The sequence below is a fragment of the Triturus cristatus genome, chromosome 2_2 (assembly GCF_964204655.1).
Source record: "Triturus cristatus chromosome 2_2, aTriCri1.1, whole genome shotgun sequence".
Lineage (NCBI taxonomy): Eukaryota > Metazoa > Chordata > Amphibia > Caudata > Salamandridae > Triturus > Triturus cristatus.
Window position 1 is genome coordinate 175,441,023 of NC_140582.1, and position 21,268 is coordinate 175,462,290.

Sequence of the window (21,268 nt, forward strand, 5' to 3'; positions counted from 1 at the left end):
ATCTTCTGCATATAATCTTGTAGTCCGATACTGGACGTTCATCATATCGTCCACCTTTTCCTGTAGGAAACAGCTGGGGAAAACATCGAGCTTCCAAGCTCTCCTCCCATACACTCACGGGAGTTCCTTTTGCTTTTTTCATCTGAAAGAGATCAATAGTGTTTCCCATACCTTCTTTAGAATGAAGAGGATGTATGCTGTGATGTTCATAAATGTCTTCTTCTTTTGACTTGTCCACTTTTTCCATTTGCCCAGTTGGTATTCCTGTGTCTGCTAGTAAATCTTCTTCATCTTCATCCATATAAATTGATTCATACCATTTATTATTTCTTTTCAAATATAAATTTGCTCTTTGTACTTTTCGTACATCCACCAGCTCCTGCCAAATTTTCTTATTCTTTGTAGGTACACCATTAACCAGAATAACTAATGGTTCAGTTTCCAAACTATCTGCATCAATTGTTTCAATATTTTTTTTCAAATCTAATGGCAAATAGACAACTCTTCCTTTTAAACCTCTTTGTAAATCTGTAGGAGGTAATTTGCCTGTTTTGGGCTCCATACGAACTATAGTCTGAAACGGATGCACACATTGAATGAGTATAGACTCATACGTATTTAAATCACTAAGTTCTGCAGGAATATCAACCAATTCTAAATTATTATGTACAGCTCTAGCAGGCATTTTATTTTCTTCTAACTTGTTATAACAGTATTTACAAATACGCTGATCTTCACCTAAATCAAAACAATTTTCCAGAAATAAATATGTAGCAAAATCCTTCCACTTAGAATTATTTTCTTTTTCACTTTTTATTTATAGAGATCAACCTTCCTTGTTTGATTTTTGTAATGGCTTCTCCGGCAACAAATACAAGTAATATTTGGTCTTTCATTAGAGATGATAGTAAATTTTGTCATTTTATCTTCAAATGTTTTACTAACAGTGGGTTCTACATTCTCTTCCACATTTTCTTCAATAACTGTGTCATTTCCTGCATTTTCTTGCTCTGGCCCAAAGTAACAAAACTCAATATCCTCACAAACCTTCTTCACATCTGTTACAGATCCACGGAACAGAGCACTATTCAACTCATGTAACTTTAGTGCTGGACTTTTAGCAAAATACAATCTTCTCACAAACTTTCTCATTTCAGTATGATGAACTACCTGCATCCTAAAATGGTGAAAAACATTTTGACAAACTTTCCTAGAAAGACAAGCCCGAGAATGTCCTTGCAAACCAGTATTCTCTCTCACTCTGAATGGATCTAGTCTTTGAAGCACCTTAATCTTCTGTTTAACACTTTTTTTTACTATATTCGCTTAGAAAGTCACAAAATTTATCAATAGATTCCTGTCGTACAGTACAAATACTACTACAATTCCAAGTGTACACTGGGGCTTTAGGACGTCTCCCCATAACCTCATCAGCTAACACTTCTTCCTTATTTCTTGGAACCATTTTCTCCTTTTCCATTACACAACCATCCTTAACTTCACATGCTCGACCACTGATGTCAACTGCATGCCGCAAACTATTACTTTGAGGATAACTCTCTTCATTAAAAATGGTTCAGTACTTGAACTATGCTTCCATTCTCCTAAGAACACTTTACAAAAGTTTTTTTTTTCACTTCTCTTTTTCTTTTGCTTTTTGACTTCATTACATTCACTAATTTATCTAATGTACGGATCCTGTTCAAAATTAAAATGAATAGTTTCATTTTTAACTCCAAAGCCTTGGCAACAATTGTTTCAATATGTTTTTTTTTCTTATAAAATTTGGCTTTCTTCCTATATTTTTTCACATCCTTTAGCAAATTGAACATCACTCTTCTCTCAAACATTTTTCTACGAATGTTTTTAAAATCTATTTTTCTTTTTAAGTCATTCTTTCTTACTTCTGTTTGTACATTAGCATTTAGTATATTCTGTCGATTGTCTGGTTGTTTTCTACTTGAAACACTATTTCCAGTGGATATATTTGTTACATTGTTTCTTTGCTTGAAGATATTTTAAAAAAAAATCCTTAGTCTGCTTACCAGAAGGCTTTTTCTTTTTTCCAACATGAGGTTCTTCAACTAATTTTTTTTGTCCAGTTGTCTTCAAATATAGATGTTGTTGCTGTTCTTTTCTCTTTCTTGATTTTATAGGCATCTTTAATTTATTTCAGTCTTGTTCAGCAATACCTGAAAGAAACAAAAAAAAAATACCTTTAGGTAATTTATATATATTACTATATTTTTTATGAGCTTTTCAAAACATATCATATGAGCTATCCCTTTCCTACGACTGCAAGTCTTACACAATAAAAGCTACACAAATTAAATCTCTGACAACAATTCCTGTGTGCACACAGAGTCATGTTGTGATTCTAGGCAGAAACCAATATTTGATTGGCAATTTCAAAGCACATTTACTACTGTGGTTGAGCAAGTGATAATTACTGTAACAGCCTGATACATTTTCCTTATAGTTTAGAGAGGCAAAAAAGAGCACATGTCCTAACAGCTACTTGAGAGCATGAGCATGTGGAACCTGAGTGAGTGATTAGACTAGAGCAAAAGAAATGAGCCTTGGTGATGTTGAATGTCGTAGCGTTACACACTACTATCTGAAATACCACACAGTGCTGAATAGTAAGCATGGGAGTGCAGGAGAAACAGCTGCCTGTGTGCTAAGAGCGTGTTTCTGGAGACTGTGTATTGTCAGGTGCAAGAGAGATCTGCATGGACGCTTGCACAACTGCATGAAGACTGCAGAGTTGTATGTAAGAGTACATGTGGGGTAAGGGTTAATTGGAGTTTTGAACTTGTAGGATCTACCTCAACCATGGCAGGAGTGGAAGGAAAATCTACTCTGTTGTTTTCAAATGTGTTAGCATTTGCCTCTCATTTGTGAGATATTGATTTGTGCTGAATGCTAGCCATCACAGTTCAAGAAAACAAGCTGCCCCTTTCCTACGAATGCAAGTCTTACAGAACCAGGCCAACACAAATTAAATCTCTGACAACAAATTCCTGTGTGCACACACACTCATGGTGTGATTCTAGGCAGAAAACGATTTTTCATTGGCAATTTCAAAGCACATTTACCGCTGTGGTTTTGCAAGTGATAATTACTGTAAGAGCCTGACACATTTTCCTTATAGTTTAGAGAGGCAGAAAAGAGCACATGTCCTTACAGCTACTTGAGAGCATGAGCATGTGGAACCTGGGTGAGTGATTAGACTAGAACAAAGGAAATGAGCCTTGGTGACATTGAATGTGTTAGCGTTACACACTACTATCTGAAATACCACACAGTGCTGAATACTTAGCATGGGAGTGCAAGAGTAGAAGCTGCCTGTGTGCTAAAAGTATGTTTCTGGAGACTGTGTATTGTCAGGTGCAAGAGAGATCAGCATGGACGCTTGCAGAACTGCATGCTTGCAGAACTGCATGAAGACTGCAGAGATGTATGTAAGAATACATATGGGGTAAGGGTTAATTTGAGTTTTGAACATGTAGGATCTACCTCACCCCTGGAAGGAGTGGAAGGAACATCTACCCTGTTGTTTTCAAATGTGTTAGCATTTGCCTCTCTTTTGTGAGATATTGATTTGTACTGAATGCTAGCCATCACAGTTCAAGAAAACAAGCTGCCCCTTTCCTACAAATGCAAGTCTTACAGAACCTGAACAATACGAATTAAATCTCTGACAACAAATTCCTGTGCACACAGACTGATGGTGTGATTCTAGGCAGAAAACGATTTTTGATTGGCAATTTCAAAGCACATTTACCGCTGTGGTTTTGCAAGTGATAATTACTGTAACAGCGTGTCATTTTTTCCTTATAGTTTAGAGAGGCAGAAAAGAGCACATGTCCTAACAGCTACATGAGAGCATGAGCATGTGGAACCTGGGTGAGTGATTAGACTAGAGCAAAGGAAATGAGCCTTGGTGATGTTGAATGTGGTAGCGTTACACACTACTATCTAAAATACGACACAGTGCTTAATACTTAGCATGGGAGTGCAGGAGAAGCAACTGCCTGTGTGCTAAGAGCGTGCTTCTGGAGACTGTGTACAACAGGTGCAAGAGAGATCTGCATTGACGCTTGCAGAACTACATGAAGACTGCACAGATGTATGTAAGAGTACATGTGGGGTAAGGGTTAATTGCAGCTTTGAACATGTAGGATCTACCTCACCCATGGCAGGAGTGGAAGGAAAATCTACCCTGTTGTTTTCAAATGTGTTAGCATTTGCCTCTCATCTGTGAGATAGTGATTTGTGCTGAATGCAAACCATCACAGTTCAAGAAAACAAGCTGCCCCTTTCCTACGAATGCAAGTCTTACAGAACAAGAGCAACACAAATTAAATCTCTGACAGCAAATTCCTGTGTGCACACAGACTCATGGTGTGATTCTAGGCAGAAAACGATTTTTCTTTGGTAATTTCAAAGCACATTTACCGCTGTGGTTTTACAAGTGATAATTACTGTAAGAGCCTGACACATTTTCCTTATAGTTTAGAGAGGCAGAAAAGAGCACATGTCCTAACAGCTACTTGAGACCATGAGCATGTGGAACCTGAGTGAGTGATTAGACTAGAGCAAAGGAAATGAGCCTTGGTGACATTGAATGTGTTAGCGTTACACACTACTATCTAAAATACCACACAATGCCGAATACTTAGCATGGGAGTGCAGGAGAAGCAACTGCCTGTGTGCTAAGAGCGTGCTTCTGGAGACTGTGTATTGTCAGGTGCAAGAGAGATCTGCATTGACGCTTGAAGAACTGCATGAAGACTGCACAGATGTATGTAAGAGTACATGTGGGGTAAGGGTTAGTTGCAGTTTTGAACATGTAGGATCTACCTCACCCATGGCAGGTGTGGAAGGAAAATCTGCTGAATGCAAACCATCAAAGTTCAAGAAAACAAGCTGCCCCTTTCCTTCGAATGCAAGTCTTACAGAACAAGAGCAACACAAATTAAATCTCTGACAACAAATTCCTGTGTGCACACAGACTCATGGTGTGATTCTAGGCAGAAAACGATTTTTCTTTGGTAATTTCAAAGCACATTTACCGCTGTGGTTTTACAACTGATAATTACTGTAAGAGCCTGACACATTTTCCTTATAGTTTAGAGAGGCAGAAAAGAGCACATGTCCTAACAGCTACTTGAGAGCATGAGCATGTGGAACCTGGGTGAGTGATTAGACAAGAGCAAAGGAAATGAGCCTTGGTGACATTGAATGTGTTAGCGTTACACACTGCTATCTGAAATACCACACAATGCAAACCATCACAGTTCAAGAAAACAAGCTGCCCCTTTCCTACGAATGCAAGTCTTACAGAACCAGACCACCACAAATTAAATCTCTGACAACAAATTCCTGTGTGCACACAGACTCATGGTGTGATTCTAGGCAGAAAACAATATTCCTGGGTGATACCAGTACACCTTTACTTATGGTGAAGACATACTCCATAATATCTGACAAGTTCAAGGCAGTTAAATATCTTCCAAAACATAAAATGTAAAACACAACTTTAAAACAAGAATCTCATTTACATTTTTTTTAATCAAAATGCACCACATACATTCCCTCTCAAATTCATAACTCACCTTTAAAAGTAGTTAGTTGAGAAAGAAATGTGGCACTCACACAGCAGATTATCAGAGCCAGAATCTCTGAACTGTACACCTCTTAACAGAACCAGTAAATGGCAATGTTTCCCTCTCTTTTTTCACACACTTACATGTTAACTTCAAATCACAGTGCTTCCCACATTTTTTTAAATCGAAACACATATTTCTATTGGTTGCAAATTTCAACCCTTTCCAAATGATCCCTACCCCCAACATGACTTCTGCCTCCTATCATAGCAACAGGTCATGGAACACTGGTGTGAGCAGAGAGGTCAGACGTTCAGCACACAATGTTTCTAATTCAAAGAGCAAGAGTGCTTGCCTTTTCAAACCTAACAGCAAATCTAAAGTAATGTTCTGTGGGTACACATTTTTCTGAACCAATACAAAACATGCTTTTAAAAATTTAAACTTACAGCCTAGTTTTTAGTGTAGAATGATCTGAAACAGCCAATGAGGTCTTTTTATTAAAAAAAGTTTGTAAGCCTCCATTTTACAACTATCTTTCTTTTCTTATTGCCATTCTACTGAAAGACACCTTCTGAGTGCATCCAGATCTCCTTGAAAGATGTTCACAGTGTGGATTGTAGGGCATAGCTATGTCTTCTGGAGTGAAAAGTATGCAGAAAAAAAGAGGTATTTTCAAAGACCTTGCTTTGCCAAATGTAGAAATAAAATGGATTGGTCAGAGAGGGTTAAAGTGGCACCAATTAATGCCTTTGGTGAAATCCTTTCTACATCTTCCACAGCCTGACCTTATAATTGTGCACTGTGGTGGAAATGACCTAGGCACTTTAACTGGGGTAGGTCTGGAAATGCTTGTTAAGGACACCTTTGTGCAATTGATGTCACTTTTTCCACAAACTACCTTTGTATATTCTAATATATGCCAAAGGCAAAAGTGGAACTGGTCCAACCAATATTGTCCACAGATTGACAAAGCAAGAAAGCATGTCAATAAGTCTGTTTCTGCTTTCCTCAGAGACTGTGGTATGGGTTCTATATACCACAACAACTTGCGTTACAACATGCAAGGCATTTATAGAGGAGACGGTGTTCATTTCACAGATGAAGGCAACAGAGTCTTCCTCTTGAACTTTAGACTCTGCATCGGTACTTACTTGTAGGTACAAAAAAACACTCAATTAACACAACGGCTCTTTTTAGAGCCAACCAACATCTAAACACTTAAACTTGATTTTTTAATCTATTTTTTTATGGTTTTTTGCCACCGTGCGCGCACCCCGCGATATTTTTTTAAATTTTTTTTTAGACCTAAGAGGTCTTTCATGGTCCCCCTGACAAGGCCTAGGGGGTCAGGGACTCTCTACCCTGCCCCCTTTTCACGTTCTCCACTTGTGTTTTTAGCTCTCTTCTACCTCTAAAACTCAAAATGGTGGCTGGGGGTGCTGGGCGTGGGCACCCCGCGATTTTTTGAAAAAAAATAAAATGTTTTTTTCACCCTTAATGGTCCTTCAGGGACCCCCTGACAAAGGCTAGGGGGTCAGGAACTCTCTACCCTGTCCCCTATTCATGTTATCCACCTTTCTTTTCCCTGTCACACACACAACACACAAAATGGCGGCCGACACTTCCTGATTTCGACCGATTCGAATGTTGACTGTCATGAATCCACCAATCAGAATTACGCTCGCGCACGTAAGGTGCGCATAAGGTGCGCGGCTATAGATATGTATGTGATTTTAACTGCAATTTTCTCAAGAACTACTGAACAGATTGACACCATATATGCAAAAGGCACATCCCTGACCTGAGGACTACCTCTTTGCCAAATTTCAAGTAATTCTGTTCAGCCGTTCGGGCTGTACCTTCGACTAAAAGTCCTATGGGAAAATGCATGGGGAAAACCCCCCTTTTTTCTCGGCCCCCGCGTGCCGAATCCCCCCGAGACTTTCAGGGTAGGAGCTGAGCGAACCGCCCCATTAGTTTTGAAAATTTCGCGAGGATTCGTCAATCGGCGCCAAAGTTATTCGAAATAGAATTTTGAGATTTCCTATGGAAACACGGTCCTAACTATAACTATCTACTGGCGGTCGCCAGTAGATAATATATAGTAACAGGCTGTGGGAATATCCACATCAAATTCCCAGTGCCTACGCAGAACAAAAGATGCAGAACTCATCAACAATGTTTGCATCACACACCATCCACTTGTCTTGCTCAGCTGCATACAGGTGAATGATTGGTCTACTGCTTTAATACCATACCACTATGCATCCTAACGTCTTCTGCCCCGGTTCTAGACACAACTTACCCCCCAGAGTTCACTGACTCAGTGGCATGCTACTACACAACTCTGGTTCTAAATCTTCAGAAACACAAAACCCTGATACAAAAGGTAAGCTGACCTACTGCCCTATACCCTAGAGCTGAGGGTTTCGCTGAACCATTGCACAACACAGCGTGTAGTACAGGGTTTACTGGGCCAGTGATATCTTCCTCATGGAGCCCATGATACCCCACTGAACGCCACAAAACCCGTTCACTGCAATATAAACAAACAACAAGAAGAAGCACAAAACGCACTTCTCCCTGGGTGTTAGTATCTCTTTACCCACAGGCACATAGCACAGACAAAATCAAATGCAAATATACTCAGGCACACAGAAACACATGTCAAACACATTATAGACTGGCATAACAGATCACCAAACACACCATAAGCAACCTGCGCAGGACAAGCAACCATTTAAAAATATGACAAAAAGGCCCTACAAATCACCTTTCTGGCATTAATTGTCATTCTCAGACTCAGCCAGAAGGTGGTTAATAATGGAGTCCATATATAATTGTCCCTCCCACGTTCAGACAACCACAGCCCAGAAGCACAGACCTCGAACAATCCCATTTGCAGCTAAGTCCACAGGCCAACCAGATCACCGCCTTTATGCTGCTGCCAGAATTTAAAAAACATTGTCCATATTACAGAATGGATTCCACAGTGGTAGAACAGCTTACTGAAACCATTGGACAGAGAGGGGCCCATTACGATGTCGGCGAATTGCCACCGACAGGCTGTCGGTGACAGTCTGTCCGTCATCTGAAGCAGCGGTCCGACCTCTGCATTTCAATGCAGTCAATCAGAACGCTGCAGGCTAGAGGAAAGACCGACACCACTGATAGGATTTGTGATCCCGTCAGGGCATCGGTCGGACATATAATCCCCAAATGGCGGCGGTGCCTACTCAGGCACCGCTGTCAGGATTATGATGTCCGTTTCCGACAGCCTTTCCATGTCGGCCTTGGTGACATGGAATGACTTTTGGAAAGTGACTTTGGGGGCTCTTAGTAGGTCCCCGTCCCCCAGCGACCTCTGCTATGAGGCCTGCGGGGGCACCTGTGGTCAGGAGCGGCCAGTATGCTGGAGGAGCAGGTGCGGGCGCGGCAAATGGTAGAGGGGAGGAAGGGGAAATAGGGGTTGCGCGGGTGAATAATAAAAATAATCAAAACACTTTCCTGCAGTCGTCCCCGTTGCACTCTTCTTCACCTCTTCAGGAAGGCACAGGCTCCCAGAATGCTCTGTGACCAATCCAGAAGCTGATCTCGTACAGAGAGCAGCTTCAGGATTGGCCTGAGTTCCCTCAATTCGTACTCCAGGACAGACTGTGATGTCTGTGCCTGCTCTGTCCAACCCAGCTGCGTTGGAGAGAGCTTTCGCTGTGCATGATGGCTTGGGCGGCTGAGACGGCCGGCCTAACCATCATGCACAGTGTTGGGAGTGCACTACCACTCCCATCAGTGCCTGTCACTACCAGGCCCGGCCCCCATGACTCGTCAGGAAAGGGAAAATAAAGCGAGTGCCATTTTATTTTTCCTTTCCTGATGATTTAGCGGAGGAGCCGTTGCAGCCTGTGGTGCCCCCCCAAACATCCATGGTGCCTGCCACATGGAGCATGTATGTTTTAAAAGTGTATTTTTTCTATTGAGGCACAAGCCGCAATAGAAACTAACTACACTTTCAGAAAGCCGTGGAGGCTGCCGCATCATAATATGGGAAGCGGGACCACCGACTCCTTGTCGGGCAGTCCTATTTCCGCTACGATGTCGGTCAGACACTTGTCTGACTGACACCGTAATCAGCCCCTAAGAGTCCAAAAAATTAATTAAACCTTAAGTCTGCTCACTAGAAACTGCCTTCAATGTACTTGTGGGATGGGTGAGAAATACAAATGTATTTTGTTGCCACATTGCATAGACTACTGCGAAAGAGAAAAACAAGTTTAGTCCATCTTTGACTTCTGCTTGTACCATATGTCTTTTTCAGGTATATGCTCTTATACACCCTTGAGAACAATCTGTGTTTTAGAAGTTCCCAAAGGTGAGACTTGATATTCTGTCATTGCACCAGAATGAGGACAATGAATCTCCAGCAGAAAAACCTGTGTGTCTTAGAACATACATGCAGAGTCCCTTTGAAGCTCACATGCTTAACGCTGCAGGGTTGAGCCTCACTATAGGCATGCACTCCTACAACACTCTCTATCCGTGAACCAGACCTTTAAGGGGGTGCATGAGCATCACTGTAATTCTGATATGCACAGATAACTATGCACACAAGAGCCTATCAAATAAAACTAAACAACAGAGTCACAATCTAAGCATAATCCTTGGTGAGACATACAACTAATGCCAATGAGTCCCAGCACTCTCCATGGTGCTAACTTTTGTAAAAGTCACAAATTATACTAGTCAACAGGTCATCCACTCTTTTCTTCGGGTTAACACCCTATAAGCCAATGATCCAATCTCACAATTTGCAGTGATCACTGACACCATTTGATATGCAGTACTTATTTGACTATGACCAATCAAACAAAAAAACTGCATTTTGATTGAGTATTTAGAATGCAAGGTTCTGCATATTTTCTTCAAATTAACTTAGAATAAATTGCATACTTAGATAACAAAAACTCAACATTTGGCATTACATTTCCTTTAACACATATTGACCTTCAATTTTTTTCTCAACCAGTCAGCCATGGTAAATTCTCTATCCCTTTTGAAAGTGGCTATTTACCGGCTGCCAGCCAAATAGTATGTGATCTCTGCTATTCAACCATTGCTGACAAAATAGTACATAATCTCTAATGTTTAGTAACCGTGTCGGAGAATTCCGCTCCACCCGCGGAGTGTGCGGAGATTTGCCTACTCCTCGTTCCACGGAGAAAGCGGAGTAGGCAAATCTCAGCACACTCCGCAGCGGAGCGGAGTTGGCCCGCCGCCCACCTCCACTACCCTATTAAGATATCAGTTACAAGTAATTAAAAAAAAGTAAAAACCACTTACCTGTATACCCCGGCATCACCTGGCTTCCAACCTCCTATTCGTCGCCATACGGGTACTGCTTGAGAAAACTGCGCATGCTCGCATGCCCACACATGCGCATTTATTGCGAGGGGACCAGGACCTGAAGGTCCAAGTGGAACAGGTGGACTAGGAACTAGGGTATTAGGACCAGGCTTGCTAGAGTCAGGGGAACCAGGACAACGAGAGCCACAAGGACCAATGGGACTAGATCAGCACCAAAATTACCAGGGCCAGCCCAAAAAGATCTAATAAGGAGGACCAGGGCCAATGGACCCAGTGCCAGGTGGCCCACAAGAACAAGGACCAGAATCAAGATGACCCAAACCAGGAAGACTAGGAGTACTAGTCCTAGGAGACTCAGGACAACAGGGCTTGGTCCATAGGGACCCAGCAGACCAACAGGATCAGAGTAAGGATCAGAAGTGCCAGGATAGGGAGACCCAGGAAGGGCTAATACAAGGATGAGTGAGGAGCAGTGCCAGGAAGACCAGGTTAAGGTAGGATTACAACCAGGAGCACCAGATGCAAGAAACCAGTGCCAGGATGACCAGAACTAGTTAGACCATGGCCAGGAAGAGAACCAAGAGAGACAAAATAGCCAAGAAAAGGAGATCTTGGAAGAGGAGTAGCAGGAGGACCAATGTCTAAAGGACGTAAGAAGACCAGGAGCTGGAGGACACCTATTTGAGTTGTCAGCATGCAAAGCCAGCTTTCATAGTCTTACTAAGAGTGGGCCAATGGCTCAGACCGGTAGCGGTGTAGTCCCTATATGGACTTTGGTGCCCCCTGAATGGACCTGCCTCTATTGCATGTAATGTCAAATCAATAATCAGAACTGTATCATTCTCAGTAGGAATGGCAGACATATGTTAACATTGTAATGGTTAATATAATGAATTAATAGGCCAAATACATGAAGTATGCCATCAATAAAGTTAGCAGCAAAGCATACAATTAATAAGTACAAATAACTTATTAAAGTTCTATGGAAAACCCAGCATAGATACGCCATGTAAGAATGGAAAAATGGGGTTGCGTTTCAGAGGAAAAGTATGTCCTTTCATGGAAATTTAGACAAAGGTTTTCATGCATTACTTCACAAGCAAGTGGTTCTCAGCATATGCATCAATAAGGAACGAGCTAGAAGAAACATTTTACTAAGGAATACATTCGAAGATTTTATCTGCCTGCTGCCTGTTTGCCTAATAATGAGGTAACTCAGAGGACTAGACACGATCTTTTGGCCCTTAATGATAAAACTTGCTCCAAGGTACATGGTTGTAATCTGGCAACTGCGGTGTTTCCCAGCACGTGTACTGAGTGCAACTGGGTTTTAGGAGACACAGCAGGTTATCCAGGGATAATGGACTGTAAAAGGGGGCAGAGTAAGCAAGTCGAACAGATTGGGGTGTGCCTAATAAACTGCAGATCCTTGCCGAAGCATGCGGAGGATTTATAGTTAGTACTGGCAGAAGTGTGAGGTTATGTTTTTGACAGAAACGTGGATGAAGGATGATACCTTAGCAGCAGTGGCATTAGCCATTCCACTGGGCTTTAAAAAGTTGCTCTGCGAATAGGGAGGGAGGAAAAAGAGGTGGGGGGTTGCGATTATTTTAAAGGATTCCTGGGATATAGCTTCCTCAGCGCTGTCGAATATGGATGCGATTGAGGGTCTTACTTTTTGTATCAAGATTAACCGTATGACCTCCTTTGCAAGGCTATTGGTGTATAGACCTCCAGATTGCCTGCCAAATATACATCCAGAACTGTGAAATTATATTGCTCAGAAATCTCTATTGTTCTCTAACTTTACTGCCTTAGGGGACTTCAATCTGCATGTAAACAACCCTACCTGTGCCCAGGCAATGCAGCTGGTCTCTTCTCTCGCTGGAGCTAATCTGTCTCAACATGTCATACTTCTCACTCATAAAGCAGGGCATACCCTAGGTTTGGTATTTTCCAATATTCCGTCACTAAAGATGGAAGCGCCAAGGCAGTTGGCCTGGTCTGACCATTGCCTAATTCCTTTTTCTTTTAGCTTGGCAAAACCCAGTCTGCCTGAAAGTTCTCGCTATTTTTTAAAGAGAAACTGGAAGAAGCTGACGGCTAGGTTCTTAGGTCCAGTTTTTTTCAGACAGCCAACCTTTACTATCCATGGACCCCAATGTAGATACTCTGGCCTTAAATAAATGGATCGCAGCTGCAGTAGAGTCTGTTGCCCGAGCCAGAGTCACTAAATCTATAAGAAAACCGCCCTCAGCGCCATGGTTCTCAGAGTTGCTTAGGACAATGAAAAGCAGGTGCAAACGCCTGGAACGACAGTGGAGGGTGGACTATGATACTACTGCAAAATGATATATAAGAAATCTCTGAAAGAAATACATAAATTGGTGAAGGAGGCTAGGAGGGCTCATATAGCTAAGTGTATCGATAATGCGGATAATCCTGGTAAGGTCATTTTCAAGGCTCTCATTTCCTTCCTCAATCCTCGTGAACTGGTGATTGATGCCATGCCCTCTTTCGACCTGTGTGAGAGAATTTCGGATTTTTTTGATAATAAAATTCGTAAGGTCTACAATTCTTTCCCGCAGTAGTTGAAACGGTCAAAGTAGATATGATTTAAAGGAGAGTACCAGTGCCTCTCTTTTCTGAATTTGCTCTTATCTCCCAGAAGGAGGCACGGGCTTTGATCTGTGGATGCAAGTCAGGCTCCCCCAAATTGTGGAATGAGTTGGCACATTTCTCCATCCATGTTTGTCCAAAATATGGAATACCTGCCTTACCTCTTGCATCTTCCCTGATTCTTGGAACCACGCCACTCTCCTTCCCCTTAAGAAGAAACCTAATGTTGATTCAAGGGAACTGAATAATTATAGACTCATTTCCCTGCTTCCAGCACCAGCAAAATTGCTAGAAAAGGTAGTACAGCGACAATAGGCCAATTGTATCGAGAGCCACAGTATCCTGCACGATACCCAATCTGGTTACCGTGTTGGCTTTAGCACTGAGACTGTGTTATTAGAAGTGGCTGATTCAGTAAGGATGGAATTGGATTCAGGGGCATCAGCGATGCTGGTGCTCCTGGATCTATCAGCGGCATTTGACACGGTAGACCACGCAATACTGGTTCAACATCTTTCGGAAATCGGTGTTGAGGGAACAGCCCTGGCTTGGCTGAAGTCATTCCTCTGTCAGTGCACACAAAGGTTGGCTCTACAACCATATCAGTCTGTCCGCAAGCACTTATGGTTACGAGGTGCTGCAGAGGTCGGCCTTAAGCCCATTGTTGTTCAACATTTATTTGGCCCCATTAATTTCATTGATAGCCAACTGGGGTGTGAAGGTGATCTCCTACGCCGACGACACCCAGTTGGTTTTCATCCTTAAATGATCAGTCGGAAGCTTTAAGGGTTGTCTAAAAGATATTGCCCACTGGATGAATAACAACAAACTTAAACTAAATGCCCAAAAAAACGGAAGTGATTTTTTTCGGTATAAACCAGCTCCCTGCTGCAGACCTTTGGTGGCCGGTGGAAATAGGCTCTCCCCCTACCCCAGTAGGCACTGCCAAAACTTTAGGAGTAAAGTGGGAGGCTGACCTATCCTTTGCGGCCCAAATTCAGCAGGTGACAGGTGACAGCTGCCTGCTTTGGCAGATTGAGAAATTTGTGAACATTTATACATGTGCTGCCTGAGAATTTCCGCCGGGTCTTAGTCCATGCCACAATGACTTCTCGGCTGGACTACGTGAACGGCCTTTACCTGGGCCTTCCTGCCTACCTTGTTAAGAAGCTTCAAATGGTTCAAAATGCAGCTGCGAGATTGATTGGACGTGTTCCATTCCGGCATCATATCTCTCCGCATATCAAGGAACTACATTGGTTGCCAGTAGCCAAAAGAATCAAATTTAAGGCATTAACCCTAGCTTTTCGGTCAATCCATGGAACTTGCCCCAGTTATTTGAAACAACGGCTAGGTGCTTACAAGGAGACGTGCTCACTGAGGTCTAATTCTCAGAATCTGCTCTGCACTTGGGGTGGGCGGAATTTGCGAAATTAACTTTCGCAAACTATCGCGAAAATGCTGAAAATCTCCGCAAACATGCTGGAAATATCGCGAAGACGCGGAAGTTTTTTTCCCGCTTGTTCGCGGTATTTTTTGCGTGATCGCGGGTCGCCAACTTACCCATGCGGGTGCTCACGGGTGCGGCCATCTTGTTTTCACTTGTCCCGCCCTCTCGCGATGCTTACTTCCTGTTCCGGGTCGCGCAATGCATGTTCGCGCCCGTTCGCGGTCGATAGTTCCTGTTCGCGACCGCTTTTACTTGATCGCGTTGCTTTTTGCTTTCTCGGGAGAAAATATCGCGCGAACTTGCACACGTGGTCGCAATGGGCGCGGCCATCTTGTTTTTCACTCTATTGCATTGTTCTGGGGCCTGATTTTGAATCCTCCCAAAATCTTTTCAATCCTTTGTTTATAGCGGCAGCGGTGGGGGAAGGTGCGCCGGGCAGTGTCACGCTTCTCTGGTGTTCGGCGCACCCAGGCGTAGCTGACGCACCGGTGGTCCGACATCTTGGACCGTGAGCAGGACCTGCTGGACCTGCTGGGAGTGGAGGTCCCGGGGCTTGGTGAGTACCTATTTAATTATTACTACTTTGTGTCTGTTCTTCTGCTCTGTGTTATATATTGCGAATATCTTTTTTTTCTTCCAACCAGCTAGAATGTTGCTGCTTACATTCCAGGTTAATTACGTTTAAAAGTCTGTGAGTTTTTTGACACAGGTGCTCTTCTGCGCTACTACTAATCTTACTTGCTTTGCGTTTGCGCTTGCTTAGGGTGACTCTTTACGAGTTTATTTTAGAGAAATTAAGTTACGTAATGCTACAGTGACTCTAGTCCGCTCCTTACTTTGTCCTGTCACTAATAGATAGGGGCGGATTGATACTTCGGTTTAGGTACTTTGTATGAGCTTCTAATTTGTTAGTGGTATGCGTGATGCCCCCTCACTCAGTTACGTGACGTGCTTGTAGTACGGCTGTCTTTATTAGAACCTTTTCTAGTTTGTTCAATGAGTGGTGGTAGGCTTAGCAGTTAGTTAGCACTAGCAGATCAGCATCAATCAATCAAACCCAAATTTGGTGTATACAAAACATGTAGTCATGTTCATGTGTCCTCCATGATTTGACCATATGCATTGTTGAGGAATACAGTGGAAATGCATACTTAATGTACAATTGGCATGCCTGGAATAGGTGGGCTAGGTTGGGTGGTACATTGTACTTAGGCTTCGTTGTAACTTGGTATTCTGGAATCAGAATGGAAGCCTGGATTACTGTTAATAAATAGTAACTTAAGTAGTCGAACTGCGAATCCCCGGATATTACTTGTTGACCAGATGAGATCGGTCAATTTAGTTATTGCAATTGTTGTTTACATAAGTGTTTTTGGACCGTTGTTGAAAAATATTGTATTTGTTTGACACCATCCATCAATGTTTGTCTCTTTCTTATATCTTTCCTGTTCATCAGCACCCAGGGGCAGACCGACAGGGACTGGGCAGTCGGCGGGACACAGGGAACACCACCAGGAGGACACCGCTGAGGGCTCCTCTGCTGGCCCCAGTAAGTCTTCTTGTTTTTAATAATATTTCTTATTCCATAACTTGTACTGCCCCATATTTTTCCCGAACTATTGTTTGTTTCCAAATGCTATTTTTTTACCACCAATTATCCTTCGATCTGTACGGTTTCAAAAATCTTATCCTTGCCTCCGCTATGATGACTCTGAGTACTACTACTATCAGTCTGTCTGTACTGTAGTAGCTAGTCTTGCCCTGTTGGCCAGTGCCACTCTTTGTTAAAGGTTGTAATATAAAACTCATATTCACCAGTAGCTCGAGCCATTGAGTCCAATCCATTGGGTCGTTGTCTTGTACTACTTTTACTCTTATAGATCTTGAGGCTTTGAAAATTCACAGCAACAGCCCTACCAGATTTATTACTATTTTTATATGATACCGTATAGGACATACTACTGTTGTAGGGATCTTGCACATACACAGACATTTGCACCAGAAAATAGGATGTTGGTGATGGTAGGTTGGACCTTCCTTGCACACCTCAATCAGAAATTCCGCACCCACCACAATTCCACTGCTTGACTATAGTACTGTCTTGTCATAACTATTAGGTCTCGGAACCCTCCCCCCAAGATACCCAACAAGTAGACAACCCAGAACATAACACACCCAACCTCTCAGTCGTGGAAGCAATTCACATGCACACCCTTACTTTAATTTGCTCACTCGTGTAAGTTAGTCCACACCAAATACCACCAAGTCTATGTAAGTTCAAAATGTTTATTTCAATTTGAGAAGGTCTGTACACTGTTTTCTTATAAATGCAGCACCAACCGGAAAATCAATAACATTAAAACAATATACATTGTTACACTTATACAGTTGGGAATTAAATCATGATAACTGAACAGTGGTGGAAGGCAGCATCACCATCCCAGAGCAATTTAGTTTATATAAATTCATAAATGAAGATGTGAGTGAAGGGACCCCTCACCTTAGAAGAACCTAGTACTGGTAGTTGTTGCATCATTCAGAAGCTCTGGTTCGTAGAAGGGAATCTCGCGTCTGTAATGCAAAAAATGAAATGGTGTGCGTTAGTATATTGCAACTTGCAAGCATTTCTCAGCCGTGCCAAAAAGTGTAGCATTTATGGATAAGCAATATGGACTAACAGTAACAGTAGTACACCAGTACTTCCTAAAAAAGTGGCTTGTTAATGTTTGTTTACCGCTTGTACGCAGCGCGTAGACTAGACAGTAGCAGTGTGAGGCAGGTCATGTGGGCTCAAAGGTGTCTTAAGCTGCAAGGTAAAGGTAACGTCACATGTGCAAAAAAAAAGACACAAAGGTAAAATGGTAGCATGGCTAGGGCTAATTAAGCAAAGGCTACAATGATCAAATATAACTATTAGTGTCTACTCTACTACTACCTGATTTGTACTAGTGATGTATGTTAGTATTAACTCATTTTTCAACCTTGCTACTGATCAATAGGGGGGAGGTGTATATGACACCTAATAAATGTGTAATGTTTTCTAGGCGCACTACCGACCACCATTGCCGGAGCCAGCGAACAAGGCGACGCGGAGGGCGAGGATGCGGCAGTTGCTGCCGATACCGACGATGGGCCGGTAGGGGGAGTGGCAGCACCAGTGGCAGGCGGTGGTAAGTTAGATTCATAATCCTTAACTATTGTTGAACTTGACAGTACACTCACTGCAAGGGTGTACTGTATGTATATGTATACTGTACAGTTGTGATGACTTAGGGCCCCATTAGGATGGTGGGCGTATTGCCCCCGCCGGGCCGGCTGGAATTCACTGCCAACACCGCAGGGGCAAACCTCCCGCCATCCCTGTACAAAATATTCAGACCCCCCACATGTCGACCAGGCGGAAAAGGGTTCAATATGCCGGTGGTGTCTCTCTGAACACACCGCCAGCCATATAATCTGCATTTTGGAATGCCTTTGCGTGGCGGCATTGCTGTCCGCCACGGAAAGGCATGCAGACATTGCAGAGTATGCTTGGGTGCCCCCATGGAGGGTACCTACCTATGCTATGGTACCCCCCCGCCTTTCAAAGCAAAACTTAACAGGCTCCGTGCAGGGCCCGTCATGTTGTGCTTGGAAAAGCAGCACAACATTTTAGCATTGCTTTCAGCAAAGCCAACCAGAATGTAAAAAAAAAACTAGGATGCGCCCGCCACTGTGCCGGGCGCATCATCCTAATTAATTGTCCCCACGGGACCCCCACCCTTTTTAGCATGAGGATGGCGGGCGGACTTTGTCCGCCCGCTATCCGATGTCGTAAGTAAGTATGAGTTGTTGGGGACGTTTGAAGAGTGAACTAGAAGACTAGAATTCCCTTTAATTGGCATAGGAGCCGGAGTATTGAGTAACCAATGGCCTCATCTATCTGATTTCAACTCAGCTTTGAAAGTTTTATGGAGAAGAGCACCTGGTGCACTGTTCAACTAAAAAGTGAAAGACGGGTGGAAGGAAGAAGGACGGGCGACATTTAAAATGTTATGTACTACTGTGCTTTATTGTGCTACTCTACCATGCCACTATGTGTATAAATAATTACCTTGTCTTACTGTTTTTCTAAGAGTATATTTTACAATTTTCTTGTTTTTTTCTTTTTGATACACAGCTACTCCGAATCAAAATCGGAAGGAGTTGGCCGCCAAGGCACGGTGCCGGAAGCTGGAGGCAATCCAGCAAGAATACTGGCGGCTGGCGGTCTTAGCCGAGGAGGAGGAGGAGACTGCGGCTGCAATTATTGAAGCCTCCTCCCGTGGCCCGGGCCCCAGCCACCGCCCTCCAGCGGTACGGCGCCACCGTCTGGCGGCTGCCCGCCGCCACCGTGCCATCTCCGGTGCCCCCCCCACTGTGGCTGCAACTGCCGCACCCTTAGATGCCGCGTCGCCCGTTTAGAGGGCGAGATGTGCCAGATGCGTGTCCTCCTGGAGTCCCGCCCCACCACTTAGTCCCTGTCATCCTGTTCTGCCCCTTTTTTAATTCTTGTTTGGGTTGGTGGGTGGGAACTTGATTGGGCATTACGGACTTCTATGGACATTGGTTGGGGTTAGGGAGGGGGGTGGGTCAGCTTTTGTGGGTTTAGTTTATTTGTTAGGGTAAATTAAATATATTTTTCTATGTTACATGCAATGTTGTTAATGTTTTGTAGGTGGGGTAACTGTTTTACATCACACTGTTTCCTTGCTGTTGCATGGCCGCCCATAGCCTGTGTTTGATTTCAATAATTGGCTGACTGTATAAGACACAGATAGATGCGACACACCTCACTCATTGACTGGTCCTTCTAGTACTTTCAGTCTGTCCTCTAGTCTATGCATTCTTTGTACTGGTGTGTGAAAATGAAATCATTGACAACATGTCCATTATTAATTCTGCCTCCCCCAAACTTGTCTCTTACCGGTGCTTGATGTTTATGTCCAACTGTGGCACAGCACTGGCTGCATGGTGAAGATGGTTTCCTTTTTCATACATGCCATGATTGGGGTGGTGGTAGCAGCATAGTAGTAGTAGTAGACACTGGCAGGGCGGCAGCATTTGCAAAAAAAGAGGAGACAGTCAATCGCCTTTGAGAGACTGTTAGGAGTAGTTGAATGAAGTACAGTACAGAACTTACCGAGCAACAATAATATGCTCAAATATTTGACAAAAAAACAGAATGGTGGTTAGGAGGATAGCCTACTAGACAGAGTTACAAACTATAGTTGTGTCGAGTCACTTGACTAGGCCTACAGCCTAACAGTTAGTGCTGTATATGAGGAATGACAAGAAACAAATCCAATCAATGCCGGCAATTCATGCTGAGGTATATGTTCCTTAGTTAAAAAAAATAACCTCTGAAATATCCTACTCATGGGTGGCCAAGCAGAAGAAGATCATCGCTCTGCCTTGAAATTGAAGTAGTGTTGCTTTCACCACATCCGCCCCAGCAAGTGTGTGATTAAGTATTGGTGTACATTTAATTTAGTTACACCTCGACAATAAGTCACACAGCCCGGGGGAAGAGGGTTAGGGTTTGTTGAATGGATGGGAAGGGGGTTTTTGGGAAAGGTTTGACATAGAAAAACAGTATGCATACATAGACAAACAAACGACAATCATTGAAGACTACCATATCCATATGTTAAGGGAGAAAAAGGCAATGCATGCATGATGATGAGAGACCCGTATTACATACACTTCTAGTTCTTGTTCTGTTGTTCCGGCCTTAATGCTTTAACAGATAGCAAATAGAAATTTTAAATATTGGTAGGGAAGAATCGTAAACACAGAGCAAACCTAATGATGATTGAAAATAACAACTCCAAGAACACACTGTTGTAAAGATTGTATACAAGATATTAATCAAATTATTTAAAATAAGATAAAAGTGGATACTGTTACTGTCTTATCCTGGTCAAAAATGTGGACTGGATTTTTGCATCTCGGCATTCCTCTTGCTCCTCTCGTCCATCAATCTTGGGTGTGTCGCCTCGCCACTCGCCACTGCCCGGCTGGAAAAAAAAAGGTGATTGATTGGTAAGGTAATTAATATGCATTGTAATGTTTTACAAAGTTTCGGGCAAGGCCCAGCCTGTAATTGTAGATTGAAAACCAAAGGGGATATTGAGAAAGAAAGTTAAAACAAATGCACAAGTGATGGTGTAGTGCAACAAGAACACTTTCCAAGGAGGCATCT